Consider the following 13,395-nt stretch of genomic DNA (forward strand, 5'->3'; position numbering starts at 1 on the left):
TGAGCTTTATCTTTCTTTGCGGCAGAGTAGCACTTCATTGTGTGTAAATACCAGATTTTCTTAATCCATTCATCTGTTGGTGACATAAAAGCTGCTTTCCTCCTATATACTATACATGTATATTTTACATATTCTATTGTAGACATGAAGTCTGTCCTGACACATATAAAGAAATACAAATATTTAAAAACTTGTTTTTAGTTTTTAGTATGGTAAAGTATATACTTTGTATCTGTCCTAAAATGAATCTATATGGTGTTATTCCTAAATTGAATTAAAATGAATATAAATTAACACCAAACAAAATTTTTATAGTGCAAGTATAAGTGAGAATTACTTTCAGAAATCAAAATAAAATTTTCTAGAGATAGAACAATATGTTATCTCTTGTCACCAGCTGTTTTCAAACTATGGCATTTTTATGTGATCTTTATGCTGTATGGTTTGCCAATTTCAAATATTCCTTTTCCAGAATAAAAGCGAACATATGGATAGAAGAGTATAACGTCTGTCATTAAAATTTTTACTTTAAAACAAAAATACTTTGAAGAGGTGTCATTTCTACAGAATAAAATATATTTTAACTTTATAAAAATCTCCTTATCAAGAAAGAGAGACGAAGTTTAGCAGTTCATGTTCAAAAGCATTATTACAAATGAGGAAAATTTCCCCAAAATTACTGGAAAACTGCTACCTTGATGAAAACTCTCATGAAACAGGGAAGCAAACATCTGTCCCATGTGCTATGATAGAAAGGACAAAATTTAGAGATCAGTATGGCATAAAAAGATGAAATACAGATTTTTTAAAAATATGGCTATATTAAAACATTCCAGTTTTATATCAAAATATGGCACATAAAAGAGATAATATTTTATCCTAATCTGATACAGTTTTGCATCATTTGCCTTCAGGTTTTAATAATAGTACTTTTAGGATTATTTATTAAAAGTTTGGAATAGTTATAAAGATTACAATATAAAAACAAATGCTATTTTATTTGTAACATCAAGTCTTTATCATTTTGTATCAGACGTCCAATGCTATAAAATCTGAGCTAAACACTCTGAAACCTGTACATCCTCACTCAGAAAAGCTACATTATAAGTGAGCCGCATTTAAAAGAAGTTAAAAGGATTTAGTAAAGTTTGCTCAGTATTGAAATTAGCTTTCATTTATAGATCTTAAAGTAGAGTTATAATGTAAGTGGATGCTTTCTCTTTAATGTAATAGTATACAATGAAGAAAAAATATTTTTACCTTTAAGATAACTCAGCTTGTTATCAAAATTATCTTTTGATGTATCACATTTAGTATGATTTACCAAAGCTGAGTAAAATTTTATTCCATATAAGAATGACAAATGTTTTCGGTGGTTATTTTGTAATACTTCAATCCTGAATTCAGACCACTTAAAATTTATTTTCTCCTTTTATTTTATGTTTCATATCAGTAAATTCTTGTTAAAATGGGAAGAGTCATTACATTGCCATGAACAAATTATTCTCTATACCAATTTTCTCTCTATATAATAATTAAAATATAACCATTGTTTTTGGAACAATATTTATTAACAGTTATAAATTCATGGGAAAAATAGCTTGACTAGCATTTTCATAGTTATTCTTCAAGTTTTCTTAGTAGGTGTAGAATGTACTAGCTACTACATATGTAATTAATGCTGAAAGAAAGTAGTAGGAGCTGACAGAAAAGGAGCTGAATGTGCAATTTCCTTTTGCAGAATTTCTTATCTTGTTTGAAAGACAAACCATAAAAGAGTAATGGAAACTTAAAGGACACCTATCACAAAAATATGTTGAGCACCAATAATCAATAATGAATTTTTCAGTACTTTATGTGTAGAAGGTGGTGGAATAATCTGTCAGAAGTCTCCTTTATTTACATGAGCTGAGCAAATGAGGAGGAGCATATTTCCAGTGAAAATCATGACATAAAATAAGAATGACTCCCACAAAATGTAAAGATCCACTGTTGAGTGGTGCTCAACAGTTACTGGGGCATGCCCGAAAACAGGGTAGGGGTATAGCAAGGGATGAATGAATAATACATAAAAAGCATGGAATAAAGAATGATAGTTGATTATTTGGGAGGCCGGGAATTGACCTTAGCTCTCTCTTGGCTAAGACCAACTGATCTTAGCTCTTTTATGGCTGAGACTATGGGCTCTGGATTAGTTAGTATTTATGACTATATAACATATCAAGGGGACGGGAAGACAGATGTAAGGAATAGCAGAACTAATGAGCCAGGCTGTAAAAGGGAAGGATGATGTTTTCTTGTGAAGGACAGGTCATAGTAAACAAGCCGCCTGTGCCAACTCTCACTGACATTTGATCTTCGAGAATGGCCGCAAAGAGGTATAATTCCTCAGTTGTAGTGTCTTGTTATTAGAGGATTCACAATCTCATCAATCACTGAGATCTCAATTGGGACCCTTAACATAGAGAAGTCTGTCTCCATACACCAGCCAAAGGCTCTTTTAACAAGTCTCATGTAGGCCTTAGAATGACTCATAATTTTAATCAACAGCCAAATTATAAGCCAATTCAATAATATATCAAGCCTGCTCAGTGCAGTTTCAAGCTAGTCTCTTGCAGTCCTACTCAAGGCCCTGGTTCACATTAGCTTATGAGAGATTAAAGCAGGTGCAGTCCATTCCATCTAAAGCTCAAGTAACTCTGCTTAAAACACTTGGATGTTTTCTAAACGTGATAAAAATATTTTCTACTTTAAAATGTAACATTGTGTTTTTAAAATATTAAAGCCTTTTGAAAATATTTACAAAAGTTCAATATGTAGCTGTAAAGCCATATTTTATCTTTTAACTCTTTGCCTTATAGTTCAAAAGATAACGTACTCATAGAAGTACGAAGAACATTGATAAATAAGTTTTTTTACAGTTCAAATATTGAAATATGATTACTCCTTTGGATAAGTCATTTATAAATTAATTTTTATTGCACAACAAATAACCCCAATCTTATATATTTAATATGAACAATTTCACAACTCTGTTAGCTATATGTCTCACTTGGTTTTGGCCAAGTAGAACTCTGTTTGGGGCTGCTTCTCAGGATTTCTCATGCTTCTGTGGTCAACACATAGGTCTTCTGGCAGATGCCTGATATAGTATCACTTTATCCTTCTGCATGGCTCTGTCTGGCTCTTAGTGAGGAACCTTGGTTCTATGACACATGATCTCTCCTCCTCCAGCAGGCTAGTTTGAGATTATTTACATGCTGTTTACAGGTCCCCAAAGCAGGAAAAAAAGAGCCAGCCTTAATGAGCAATCATTTATAACTTCCTGCTTGCAGCGCATTTGTTAACACCCCAGTGGTGACCCTTAAGACATATGACCAAATTCAGAGTCACTGTGGGCAAAGAATATGCAAGCGCAAATATTTCAGGGAGTAAAAAGTTTATAGCCATTCCATTTCACGATATGAGGTAATTCTCCTTCCTTCTCTATAAGAAAATGCCTGAACATGGTGGGTTCATATTTCACATCTCACATCACTTAGACACATATTTTCCCAGGTATTGAAAATGTCATCTAAGTAAATAGTTATCTGAATAATTCAACATATTGATATTATTCCATTAAATAGTTATTTGGTTTTTTTTTGTACCAGGGATCGAACTCAGGTCCTTGCTCTTGCGCAGCAGGCAGTGAAACCACTGAGCTAAATCCCTGGCCCAATAGTTCATTATTTTATAAAATCCTTCATCATTAAATGGTATTTTTGCTATTATGTTGATCTTATAACCAGTGCTATGATAAGCAAACTGTGCAAAACTGTGTTTACTGCTGATAATTACATTCTTTATCAATGATGACATGACCCATCAGTCTTTTCCATACCATTTCAAATTTCCTACTATTTTCTTTGGATTTGAATTGAAATAATACTAATATTATGGGATATAAGCTAGGTGAATTTTAACATAGATATTAAGGTTTTTTGTAGTCATTCCCAAAAGTATTAAAAAGCAATATTATAAAAAACCATTGCTTTTCCCCCTTTTGTAATATTCAGTCATTAGAGAAATACACACTTTAGCAGTGAGCATTGATACCTTCACTTATGAACAATGGAAAAAAGAAAGGTATGATGAGGAGAGAAAAATGGATGTGTGGAGCACAGAGGAACTCAGAAGAAATCAGCCCAGTATTCTGAAAAGAATTGTACCATTTACACATTAAAATACTCCTGCCTGGAAGCATCTAGCAGGAGGATTACAAAGTCAAGCCCCCGAGTGGGTACCTTGGCAACTTAGCGAGACCCTGCTTCAAAATGAAAAGAAAGAAAGAAAGAAAGAAAGAAAGAAAGAAAGAACTGGTAATGCAATCACCAGTACCACACACACACGCGCACGCGCGCGCACACACACACACACACACACACTTCACTGTTTAATTAAAATTTTAATCTTATAGCTGCTGGATAAATTATATAGCTATTGGGTAAATTAGGGCATACCATTATGTCATTTCTTTTATATTGTAGCTTTATAAGGTACAATGTATTTATTACAGATTATTATTAGTAGTATTTTGTGTTACTGAGGATTGAACCCAGAGCCTTTACACTGAGCTACATCCTTTCAGGTATTTTTTATTCTTCATTTTCAGACAGGTTCTTGATATGTCACTAAATTGTTTAAATTTGTGATGTTCAAGGATGGACTTGAACTTGTGATCCTCCTGACTCAGCCACCCAGAGTACTGGGAAATAAGCACAAACCACCATGCTAATTTTGCAAAAGTGTTTTTAAGTGTCTAGCAACATTTGCAGTGCATTAGACATCCAATAAATACATTTTGTAGAGAAGAATAAATAAGTAAACATGTTTCCAAGTTTAATATAAAATAGGACTGTAATATTACATACCGGGTGGCATATGGTTTTGTTTTGAAATTTCAAAATATGCAAATAAGATTTCAAAGCATTGTCAATAAACATCATGTCACTTTTAATGTTTTTGTAGTTATGTGATTGAAAGAATTTTAATTATTATATTTTCTAACAATAAAACTTTAGATTACTCAACGTATTTTGAACAACCAAAACTTATTTTAAGTGACAAAAGAAATCTTCAAAGGAGAAAGCAGCAACATGTTATTTTTAACATTACGGCTATTGAGGGAACAAGTTTTCACCTATGTTGTTCAAACAAAAGTTAGGGATTTAACTAATTCCAATAAAGGTAGTTTGATGTCTATAGCACCTAAAGGAAAAAAAAATATGATCACAATTCAAATAGTCATAGATTCAGTACTGAATATTTCACATAAATTTCCTTATTCAAGCTTCATGAAAGTCAAAGGCTTAGCTAATTTATTATAGATGAGAAAACAGAATCAACAAATTGAGGGACTAAGAATTTTAATTGGATATAATACAAATTAAATTTGACAAAAAAGAGAGAGAAGGAGTTCTAATCATTACACTTCTGCTTTTAGGTAAAAAACCAAAACATATGGTAGAAATTGACATTCACTCATCTTTGAATCACACACACACACAAACACAGACACATGCATTCCTAGTGCTGTTTTATTAACATTAACATATATTTAGTCACAATATAGAAATGTGGGTTTTCATTTGTTGTGCTTTAAAATTGTCTGGATGTGTTATGACACAGATATCCAGAGTGTAACAGTCCTAGGGTATAATTGATGGTAGAGAGATAGATTGACAGATAGATAAATATATAATTTGCATACAAATACATTAACATTATAATGTGCATATAACATACATATATTTATACACTAAATATTGCATTTTACCAAAATTTTATTAACTCAGAACTCTCTAAAATGATAAAAAATAAATTCATACAAACTCTCTATAAAAAATTCAGTTACACTTTAAAAAATCATTGGTTTGAAAAAGAAATCAAATAAACAATTACATTTATAATAGCACAATTCCAATTTTCAAGAATTATCATCTTTTGCATAGTGGAAAATTTGGTAAATGAAGATGAAAACTGTTCCTTTCAAGGAATTGCTTCTCTCAAGGTGCACAACTGTCATTAAAGTTTACTGTTTGTGACTTGAAGGCAATTAGATTTTAATTACCTTGCAATAATACTCAAATTATTCTTTGACACATGCGCTGGATTACACGTGGATTTCTAAAGAGAAAATATTCAGTTCAGATAGATGGATGATTAAAGACTGTCTATAACTCACACTGAATTAAATATTTGAAACAAAAAGGAACATAGTAGAATTATATAAGTGAATTGCACTGTTGTAATTAGCATGCATATTTTTATTAATTGCAAAATACAATGCTATACAAAAAATGAGCAAAGTTCATGGTATGAACAGATAATTACAAAGGCACATTGATCTAATATTTCTTTAAAAATAAGATTTATAGAGGAAATCACACATTCTGAAGACAGAGGAAGAGATACTAGATGTTATTACTTAAAAAAAAATAGTATCACCAGTTATGTTTATGAATGAGAAAAGAAGACTGGAAGAATTTTATAAATTAAATTTAATTAATGTAATTTAATTTGCATGTTGGAAATAATATTGATGATATTTTTTGGATCCAACATTGTGAAATTTATAATAAATTATTCTAAACCCCATTTATATGCTTTCATTAGTTTTATTTCAATAAAATATTAATTACATGAACAAAATATATTTATATAAAGTGCAATTCACTATATCATTCAATATAATAAATATTAAATAACCTATATTAGATTATCAATGCTTATTTGTTTACTCTTCCAAATTTGGCCATTCAACTAAAATCTCAAGGAGAATTAACTTTGTTTAATTTTATATTTCCACTACTGAACAAAATATCTAATTAATTAGGTAGGGATATTGAAGCATAATGCATTCTACTATATTCCAAATACTGTGGTGGCCACTGGAAGTCAAAAGAATATTCTCAGAGAAGTGCCTTTACCAAGACAGTACTGTAATTCTTTGAATATATATGTTCAAGAGTTTAAATGATGAGAAAGTAGAAAAATAAGTCATATGAACCAAGTCTTGAAAAACATAGTAGCATTGTAGTAAAGGAAAAGACTAGAGAGAGCAGAAAGGAGCAGGCACAAAAAAGAATAAAATAGGTAAACATAACAAAATATGTTTTAGGGAAATAAAATAGTTGAAATTAAAAACAGATAAGAGGATGTTTAGAATATGATTATGGACATGACATAGATGATAGGTAGATAAATATTAATATGGATATACTTATAGATATAGATATAAGTATTGATATGCATGTACTAGACCAGACAGAACACCCAAATGAGTATAGGCTTTATGCTCTGAAGTTTCAATGAAGACATATTTGATGACTTAATTTACATAGTAGAACATTCAGGCTGTAGACTGTACAGATAAAAATTTAAAGAAGTTTCAAACTCACATATGATCTATCAGGTTATTTCAATTATGTTTGAAATTATTATGCAAGATTAGATTAAATATATAATTGAGAGTGGAAGCAAAGTTAGTAATATACTTTATGAGATATTATTTTAGGGTCAAATGATGGTGATCAAAGGACAGGAAGCCTTAACAAAACACTTTCAGCAGGCCATGGTATTGTACAGCTGTAATCCTAGCACTCTGGGAAGCTGAGGCAGGAGGATCAAAAGTTTGAGACCAGCCTGAGCAGTTTGGTGGCTTAAGGAGACCTTATCTTATTTTTGGTACCAGGGATAGAACTCGGGACCTCGTGCTTGCCAGGCAGGCGCTATGCCACTGAGTCAAATCCTTGGCCCAAGGAGACCTTATCTCTAAAAATAACACAAAGGCTGGGTATGTAGCTTAGTGTGAAGGTCCCCGGTTCAACTCTCAGTACTGGATATCTTTCCCAAGCTTTTGATTGATAAGACAAATCATATCTATTGGCAAATGATGACTCAAGAAGAAACACATTAGTAGTAAAATTGTGTCCAGAGTTTTAATTTTGGAAAAAAGTTTAAAAATATCTATGAAACATTTATTCACTCTTCTTTTTAAATAACTTAGGCAGCAATATAAATATGAGGTAAAATTAGAAGAGTGCAGATGGGAATCATGGAAATCTGCTCTAATGACAAGGACAGACACATGTTGAAGACTATATAAGACTGTAGAATTGCTTGCTTCTTAATTTGTATTTAGAGATCCTTGGAAAGCTAAGCTGGAGCTGATCACAAAATCAATGATAGAATAAAAAAGGAAGATAATATTAAGCAGGAAGTTTTGATTATGTTCAAGATGTTGAGTACAATAAACAAAATCAGAATCCAAGTAAGATGATAAATAGAGGTTGTAAATGTCAATCATACTTCTGAGAGAAATCTATCCTGAATATATTTAATAATGAATTTATTAGTATTAAAATTACGATGTCTACAAATTCTTTGATAGTCTTCCTTTAGAAAAGTGGTAAATAATGCCTTTCCTTTGATGTAGGTGGAGGTTAATGATTCACTTCAAGAAAACTATGCTGCAGAAGTGACACCGTAGGATTTTGGAGCTGTCATAATGGTAACATTCACTGGCTCTTCCTCTCTTGGGTCATTGGCTCAAGGAGTTTGCTCCCGAGGAGAGAACGCAGTCAATATCCTCTGTGGGTGTGCAAAGAGCCTGAGAAGAGGAATAAATGAGGAGGAATAGAAGCCTTTCCCACAAGGCAGCACCAACTCAACAGTCATGTGAGTCATGTTTTCTCTTGGAAAGAGATCCCTCTGGCTTCTTCAAGATCTCAGATAATGATGATCCACCAGAGATTTAACTGCAACAGAAGGAGAGAATCTGTTCTACAAACATCCAGCAAAGACACTCCTGAATTACCAACTCATAAAACTGTAAAGACAATAAATGGTAATTTCACTTTACAGAGGTGTATCAAAATTTTTTGTTACATATATTAACTAGAATAGAAAATGAAAAGAAAGAAGAAATAAAGAAAGGAAAGAAACAAGGAAGAAGATAAAAGAGGAAAGTACAGTTCATTTATTGCTTTGAAATGCCTATTTTATTACTTGGAAAGAGTTTAATGTTTCTTTATAACAGAATGGTTTCTAAATGTATTAAACAATTAAATATTAGAAATGAAACCATAAAAAAAGAAAATAAGTGGTACTGGGAACAATTGTGAATACCTGTAATCCCAGATCTCTGGGAGGCTAAGCCGGGAGGATTTCAAGTACCAACCCAGCCTTGGCAATTTAGCAATTTAGCAAGACTCTGTTTCAAAATAAAATAAAACCAAATGTATTTCATTACTTAAAGCCACTAAGTTTATGACTTTATATAGCAAAAAATAATTCAGCGATTCATAGATTGATAGATTAAATTTGAAGTCAATTGGCTAAAATTGTTTACTGAAAAAAATGAATAGAATAATATGAAGAAAAATTTAAATATATTGAGGTCGGGGAAAAGTAATAAAAAATAGAACACTAGGTGGAAGAAAAGCTTATGATAGTGATTGACAAGATACATTCAGTAAGATAAAAAGATTTGGAGTATTGATGGGCCATAAAATAATCAAGGATGTTGTACTGATCAGCTTTTGGCCAATGAGACAAAGCACCTGTGACCTGAAAATTTGCAGAAGAAAAGGTATATTTTTGGTTCAGAGTTCTAGAGGTTTCACTCTACAATCAACTATCTCCAATACAAAACCATCATAATAGAAAGCATTGTAGAGGTAGCTACTCAAATATGGTAGCTGGGGAGCAGAAGCAGTTGGAAAGATACTATCTTAGTTTCTTTTTTCATTGCTGAGACAAAATACCCAACACTCAAAGTTAAAGGAGGAAAAGTTTATTTTAGAGCATAGTTTGTAGAAGTTTCATTCCATAGTCCCCTTGGTCCAAGGAAGGGTAGCATGGCAGAGGGGCATCACATCCACAAAGGAAAAACAGTCCATGGTGTGGCAGGCAGAAAGCAGCAAAGGAGCAAGCAGCAAAGCAGCAAGCAGCAAGCAGCAAGGTGCCAGCCTGCCTCTCCCTTTTATGCCATCTAGGCTATCACCCTTTTTGGTAGTGCCACTCAGAACTATGCTAATTCCAGTAAATGGACCATTTTAGTACTGCACACCAGTAATCCCAATATCACATGCCCCAGAACCAGCTGACTCAGAAAAGCCCCACCTATGAGTGCATGAGGTTTGACAGGGACATCTATACACAAGTCATAACACAGCCAGAGAGGAAGGTCACACCCAAACATACCCAGACACACCCAGAAGTGTTTGACTAATTTCCTAAATGTCTCCTAAGCAGATCAAGTTGACAGTCCAGATTAACTGTCACAGGTGTTAAATTCTAGATCAAATACTTTTCAAGTTAAAGACTGTCAGTGAATTAAACTATAAATGTTTAATATGATTAGGAATATAAATTTATATGAAATCATGTGGGAAAAAATCCCAATTCACTGTAGGTAACAAAATAAATGGGAATTAATTAAAAATCAAGAACAGCTAATACAGATATGGTATGCCTAGAATCTTTGTTATAAATATACTCTAGATAAAGCATTTATGGAGAGGAATAATAAAGAGATGAAGGGCAGAAATGTCCAGTGAATACCTGGCAACACAAACTTGGACTTTAGAAAGATTCTGGCTTGAGAAATTTACATCATCATAGCATTAGTGTATTGAGATAGATAAACCACAAGAAAAAATGAGATCCCTTAAGAATATGAGATAGTTGAGGTAAAAATATGGCCACATTTGTAATTTTAACATGATTTTCTTATTTCTAGCAGGACATGATAGATGATAATTTCTCTATCACTTTTGTATAGTGCAAGAGAATAAATGATTCATTCTAGACCATATAATATGGTGGTAGGATACTAGGAACAAGAACTCATGGTACGAGCCATGTTTTCTCTATGTATGTGTCAGTTAATGAACATTGGGAGTGTTTCCATTTCTTATGTATCATAAATAATTCAGAAATAAACCTGCAAATATAGATGTTTCTTTAACACACTGATTCATTTTTTGTATATATACTCAGTAGTGTGATTGCTGGATCATGTAGTAGTTCTATTGGTCAATATTTTAAAGCAACTTCTTTACTTTTCTCCACAATAGCAGCTTTCACCATAAATGTTTATCACCAGAAATGATAAATGTTTGAGAAAATAGCTATATTTTACCTGACTTAAACATTACACAATGTATATACTCATAAACAGTCCCCATAAATGAGTACACTTTTATACTTTTATCAGTAAAAATAAGTGTAATTAAAATAAATTTATAATACTTACATTATTGAGATGAGATGATTTATATGTTTTTATATATTAGTAATACTCAATAGTTACAAAAATGTGCAAAACAAATGAAAAGTATGTTTGGCATTTCAAAAATGAAAGAAATGCTTAAATTTACTATTTGCCTTACAAATAAAATATGATATTCACCTCTCAAAAAATGTCATATTACTCTAGTAAGTGCTAGCAATTAAAAGTTTACTGGCCCCTCCAAAACCCATTGAACTTTAGAATCCCATTGACGATCTGCAGTAGTCATACGAATATGACGTTCTGACAGATATTTGCACCTTTTAAAAATATATTTTTCTAGATGTAAAATATCGTTCTTACTATGAAACAACAAAACTACAGATTCAGTGAAATATTATTTGCTTAGATTGAATTAATAAAATTTATATTATGCTAATATTGAATAGACATATCTTAATAGAAAAATATATTGTATTTAACTGCTCTATTTACTGGAATATTTATTTTCAAGATAATACTATTCAAAAGAACTAATAAAGGCTTTGGAAAGATAAAATCCATACAAGAAAAAGACACTATTTCAGCAGTGCAATTTCTTTCTTCTTTAAAATGAGAATTAAATATCATGGTATGTTTTTATGGCTTTTTATTATATATTCATAGTTTTTTCATTTAATAATCTTAAATCATAGTGTAGCTTCGTTAAAATTTCAATATTTGAACATTGATGAGGATTACTTTATGGGCTAGATTTTGGATTATCTTTTCTCAATTTAAATTTTTTAAAGTTACATTTTAACTGGTACATTAAAAAGTATTAAAAATTTCATATTAACATGATGTTTGATTAAAAATAAATATTGGGTAATGTTTAAGTCATATTAATCATATCTGTCTCTTTAGTTATCATTTCTTTAGTGTAAAGTGTTTCAAATTTCTTTCTTTAAGGTTTTGGAATGTACTGAAAATTATAGAAATCTATAGTCACTGTACCGTATTGCACACCAGAACTTTTTACTTCTTTATGTTACTTTACTTCTTTATGTTACCCATTGGTTAAACTTTCCCCATCATACCTGTATCCCCTAACAAACTTCCTCAACCTTTAATAACCACCATTAAACTTTTAACTTGAATGAGATTAACTTTGTCTAGATTTCATGTATGAATGATATCATAAAGTCCCTGTCTTTCTTTAACTGGCTTATTTCAGTGAACGTAATGATCACCAGTTCCATCCATGCAAAATAACTTCATCTTGATTAAGTCTGAATAGTATCTTATTGTGTGTAGGTACCACATTGTTTTATTCATTCATTGGTTGATATATATTTGGGTTTTTCTAATTCTTCATATTGTGAACAGTGGTGCCCTTTTTATAATGGTAGATGACTCTAAGAATCAGTGTTAATGAAGGGAATTGAAATGTGTTATGTACTTGTACCAATCCCCTAAAGGGAATGTAATCATTATGTACTGTGAAAACACACTAATAAAAGTAACAGAAAAAGAAACATTGTTACACAATTTTTTATATATTTGTATTTATTTTTCATATATACACTATTGAGTTGCAATGAGTTTCTCCCAAAGCTCGTCTGCCTGAAGGCCTACAGGATCTGATTGTCCTTTCCCTCAATTTTCTCCTACTCCCATCTCACCCTGGTAAGGGGCCCAAAATTTACTAAAGCAATACATTTCCAATATAGCAGTACTCGTTTGTTACACATTTTCTTACAAACACCATGAACTAAATCCAACCTCCCTCAGCCCCGAAGTCTATTTAAAATTCGGGGAAAAATCCATTGAGAATAATTTTTCTTTATTTCTTAAAAAAAAGCCAAATATTCTTCTTTTAGGGCTGAAAATACTTTTAAGTCCTCATGTTCTCTATGGTTATCAAGAAAGGCTTACAATGTATACACTGAAATAATATTGTGAAGCTAATTTTCAGAATTGAAAGTAAAACAGACAAAAATCAAACCCTTTAGCTCAGTTATAATTTTCTTTTCTAACAACAGAGAAGATGCATATTCCCCTAGTGTCCAATTTCCCAAAATACGTTACTAAAGAAAGTCCATCCTTGCCAAAATATTTAGTGCTTAGTTTACAGA

General features: G+C 31.7%; 1 long non-coding RNA gene across 1 annotated transcript in view; it reads left to right on the plus strand.

The window, feature by feature from the left end:
• The window catches only part of LOC110344981 (uncharacterized), a 45,034-nt gene extending 32,239 nt beyond the window's left edge, over positions 1–12,795 (plus strand). Inside the window, exon 2 of the long non-coding RNA XR_002387990.2 lies at positions 8,480–12,795. This is a non-coding gene — a long non-coding RNA (uncharacterized LOC110344981). The remainder of the gene's footprint in view (positions 1–8,479) is intronic.
• Positions 12,796–13,395: the final 600 nt, after the last annotated feature.

This window comes from Heterocephalus glaber, unplaced genomic scaffold (assembly GCF_053883595.1).
Source record: "Heterocephalus glaber isolate CG9 unplaced genomic scaffold, H.glaber_assembly_v1.0 deba00001600, whole genome shotgun sequence".
In the NCBI taxonomy this organism is placed as follows: domain Eukaryota; kingdom Metazoa; phylum Chordata; class Mammalia; order Rodentia; family Bathyergidae; genus Heterocephalus; species Heterocephalus glaber.